A 5,196-nucleotide genomic window follows, 5' to 3' on the forward strand; every position below is an offset into this window, starting at 1 on the left:
AGCAAAGGGTCTGAATACTTATGACCATGTGATATTTCAGTTTTTCTTTTTTAATAAATTTGCAAAAATTTCTACATTTCTGTTTTTTTCTGTCAAGATGGGGTGCTGAGTGTACACTCATGAGGAATAAAATGAACTTTTTTGATTTTAGCAAATGGCTGCAATGAAACAAAGAGTGAAAAATTTAAAGGGGTCTGAATACTTTCCGTACCCACTGTATATGAGGAAAGTTTCCAAATTATATGATTATGTCAGAGTCATATACTCACCCTGATGTGTTCCTGCCTGTCACTCATCCTGTGCTGTTATATGTGATAATGGACAGACTGGATCAGGACGTCACTCAGAGCCACACAGTCTGGACATGTTAGACAAACAGGTCACAGACAAGGACTAATCACTAAGTCCTTGTCCCGCTTATTCGTGTTGCATGTTGATGTTTCCAGCCCAGCAGCATGATACTGAGCACATCAAAGATAAATCTGTTACATAATGCCTGTCCGAGGTTCTTACATCAGATCCCATCAGACAGCAGAGCTACACTTATACTTAGACAGCTGCAGATTGTTTTTCACTTTATGAGATATTTTCTACATGTCACATTCTCTTAATAATGGATACAGCGCTGCCACTCAGCCTTACTGTTAATTTGTCCCAGTGGCCACTTGCCATATTCCAACAAAATAAAATCCACTGCAGCCCGACAAGCATTTTGCCCATAGTCAACACTGGAAAAAGGAGGAGAGAGGGAGGACTCTTTCAGGAAGTAACTTGAAACAACTACAGTGGTGGGTAGCTTTAGCCCCAATTAGATTCTGACAGGCAGTGCCTCTCTACTAGAGGCACAAAACACCTTAAGTTAAGATTTCCCTTGAAGTCCAAGTTAAGGCTTCCTTGAAAAAAAAAAAAAATCAGTTGCTCAAAACATCTTCAAGTCTTCTCCTTAAAGGATAACTTAGTTATTTTTCAACCTGGGCTCTATTTCCCCATGTGTATGTGTGCGTATGATTCATAGGTACAACCTATTTTAAAATTGGTTCAGTATTGAGGGAGGCAGATGCAGCTGGCAGCCGCGAGGTATATATGGGGGCAAATGCGTCCCGTATAAATTTGTACATTAAAAGTGCTTTTTTTCGCCACTGACCGGTTCAGATCGCCAGTGCTATCTCTGTAAATAGCATACTAAGCGTTTCCCTGACCCTTCACCTCCTCCCGGCTGTGATGTCATCTCGCAACACAGACATTCTTCCTCTGTGGGCATGGAGTCACAGCAAGGAGCAACACCAGTCCTCAGAGATTTGCATTCGTGCAGCCGCTGCTTCACCCTCGTCTGCTCGTTGGCCCTCTCTCTCTATCCTCGTCTGCTCTTCAATTTGTAGGAGCTCCTCGTCCGTATACTCGCCTCCACTAAAATAGCATTTTAAGTCTTGTGTGTGATTTATCCTTCAGGGATTTATACTTCGGGAGAAATCTCTGCTAGTTGCTAGGCTAATTTATACAATGTAAAATGCCATAGGCTTGTGCTAATAATGGTAGCATGTTGTATTTGTGAGGAAATGTGTCCAGATTAACACAAGTGTTTGTCTGTGAATGCTGCGAGTTAGTTGTGTTTGAAATCATCTCTATTAAGCCATATTTAATGTGTTTTGAATCAGCTAAATTTTACAGCGCTTCACAGAAACCTTTGCCGCCGACTATTGTTTTGGAGGTGTAACTGCAGAGTGACACAGACACACCACCCCAGAAGTAAAAATGCTCACAACGGCGTGGGCGACGTGCGTAGGCTACGTGCATAGGGTCTATGCACAACCATAAATCTACTTAAAGAAAAGACACTTGGCATGGTTGCATTATAATGGTAGGATAGTTAGCTATGTAGCTAACCTAGGTCCTGAGGGTTGAGGTTGAGAAGATAATAGTTTAGTTGTACAAAATGAGAGTAGGCTACAAATATTTGCACCAAGGTGGGTATAAGCAGCACACATCACTATAATCCAGTGTACGAATAGAATCCACTTCTAATTGTACAGGGGTGCAAATTTTGCACCCGGGTGGGTGTAAATAGCATACACTGCTATATACACCGGGGTACAAATAGCATCCGCTTCTAATTGTACCCCGGTACTATAGAAATAAGTTTTTCACCCTATTTTTGTCTTATACTTAAGGAAGTGCTTAAAGTTTGTGAAACCATTGCACAAAGAACCTTCGTAACCAAAGTAAGAACAAAAACATAAAGTACCTCTGACTCCATCTTAACTGCAACATGGTTGAGTTTATGGAGATGAATAAATTAAGGCATCCCGAGAAGAGTGTTCTGCGACTGGGAGATCTCGATGGACACACTTGATGATAAGCAAATGATTTTGCACCTGAAATTTTACAAGAAGTCAGTTTACATTGTGACTAACATTGTAACTTACAATGTAACTTTCCAAAGCTGTGCTCTTCCAGCCCCTTTATGATTAATGATTGCTCTGCAGTTTTAAGCAACGAGATCTTTCCAGTCAGTTATTGGTGAGGTATTTCATGTAAGCCTTAAGTGTCATACTTAGGTGCAAACTTAAGGTGCTTTGTGCAACTGGCCCCAGAGTCTCAAGATGATTGGTAATCTGTTTTATAATCTGTAACGAAAAAGATCTTGTGTCTCTAATTATCTGATAACTAATTAATTCTAAATCAAACAATGAGCCTCATTAAAGAACAGATTTGTTCTTCATTGGATTGCACACGAGATTTTAAGAGAACTTTCAACAGTTTTCTTGTATTTTGAACTTTTTTCCTTGGGAATAAAACAAAATTCACGAGTGATCTAGACCTGTGGCCCGTGGGGACTGACCTCCTTAGAAAAACTACAGATCGTTTCAGCAAATGCACCAAAACATCTGTATTCGTTCAAGTGGCAGCGCCAACTATCGGCTGAAGCTGTTTTAGTAAGAGCAAATGAGTAAGTAAGATGACGTTGTTACAGAGCAACAAAGTTTGCACATGGGAAAAAAGCTTTTAGGGCAAATCTTTTTGTTTGAACCCAAACCATGGACTTTTTCCAAAACCTAACCAAGAAAGGCAGAAAGCCCTGCCCAAAAAAAGCCAAACATATCGAACATGCTAACGTTACAAGTAGCATAAGCCTATGAAATTTTCTATTGCATAAATTAGCCTAGCAGCCAGTGGACTTTTTCTCTATTCATATTAAGCCAGGCTTAATCATACATAAGACTTCAAATGCTATTTTGTAGGGATATTATTGTCTTCACAATTTATGTTTCTTATCTATGAAATAAAAGTAAACAAAACCTATATTTCAACTGAAAATGGTTTTCAAATAAACAGGTCTGTATTGCTGTGATGTGTAGCTACATTTCTGGGAAGGTACACGTTAGGCTACAGCGCCTGTGAAATTTTCTATTGCAATTAAGAAGGGTTTATTAATCTGCATCAAATTGACGCCCTACCTAACATATAGGCTCTGAGGAGAAGCATACCCTTCTACCTCTCCTCTCCTATAGGGCGTCAATTCAATGCAGATTAATAAACCCTTCTGAATTGTGCATTTATGTGTAGGACATGTAAAAAGTCCTGTTAGCATGGTTAGAGCCAGCACTACTTTGATCATGTCCACCACTAAATTAAGCTTTTGTTTCCATTTTATTTTACAGAGATGTCTGCCAGAGGTTATGATAGCAACAGATAAAAGAAAGGTCAAAAAACTAAGCGATTAACTACTGAATAAAAAATGCTTACAAGGACCTGGTTGCGCTCAGTAATCATCTGTCTGTTTACATCCTTACTTATCTTAACTGTGTACCCAAACACTTATAACAGTTTACTGTACACTTGTTTCATATTCACTCTAACACTAAGCAGCACAACAAAAGGAGATCAGGAGACACTGAAAAGCTTGATAAGGAAAGTTTGTTGGAGGTGAATGAACTCATGTACTGTACAAATCTAATTATCAATGCAGTGACGCCTGTCACGCAACAAAGCTGAGCAGGTGGTTGGTGGTCAGTTTTCGCCCACAAGCTGAGTCAAACATGAACGCTGCAGATAAGGAATCTCAGACCTGACAAAAGATCTGTGTACACTGTAGTCTCACTGTGAGGAACAGAATGTGAAATAAGATCAGACTGGCTTTTTTGTTTAAATGTTCACTGCAGCATTGTCACAGATTGGCTCAGGAGGTGTGACAAGGAAGTTGCTTAAAACTACTGTTTGGTCAGTGACTTCAGGCATCAGATACTCGAAACATGGCAGGACCACAATGAAGGTTTAAAGCAGCAGAAGTCTGAGTAGGGCAGGTGGGAGGGGTAGTAGGTCCAACAACCACAGACTTTCATCCAGGAGGCCGGTGTTCACTTTCTGTGTGATTGTAAAGCCAAACACTGTTCTTTTTTCCTAAACCCAACCATGTGCTTTTGTTACCTGAACCCAACCATGTGCATGTGCTGGCTAAACGTAACCATGTGCGTTTGTTGTTGAAGGAACAAAAAAACGTCAATTTGCGGTGTTGTACCGACATAGTGCGTTTATTTTGAAAGAGTCTAATAATAATAATAATAATAACTTTATTTATATAGCACCTTTCAAAACAACTTTTACAAAGTGCTTCACACATAAAACAATTATAAGAAGCAACAATCAACAAGCAAAACAACAATTATCAGCAAAATCACAATCAGGAGTCAACAATTTAAACAAAGGCCATGCGCTTAAAGTAAGTTTTGAGAGCTGATTTGAAAATAAGAGGTGAATTTTCATGTCTGAGTTCCTCAGGTAAGCTGTTCCAAAGGGTTGGAGCTCTCACAGCAAAGGCCCTGTCACTCCTGGTCCTTAGCCTAGGGCGAGGGATAACTAACAGGGCCTTGTCAGAGGATCGCAAGCTACGAGCTGGTGAGTAATGTATTAAAAGCTCAGCCAGGTAGCTTGGTGCCAAACCATGCAGGGCTTTAAAGGCGCTGTATGTAAGAATGTGGCCAAAACAGTTACTGCACTCAAATTCAAAATACTGCCGCGAGTCATGTCCGCCCCCCCTCCCCTACAGATTCAAGGTTGCTGGACAGTGGCACGCTGGAGACCGATTTGTTTGCCCACGGGCGGCTGCCATGGCAGGGCTGCGTCGCCGCGTCCTTGATCTTTGGTTTTCCAGCGGACCGTTCGAGCAAGTCCGGCTTCTCTGCTGCTAACGCTGCTGCC

This window comes from Epinephelus moara, chromosome 16 (assembly GCF_006386435.1).
Source record: "Epinephelus moara isolate mb chromosome 16, YSFRI_EMoa_1.0, whole genome shotgun sequence".
In the NCBI taxonomy this organism is placed as follows: Eukaryota; Metazoa; Chordata; class Actinopteri; order Perciformes; family Serranidae; genus Epinephelus; species Epinephelus moara.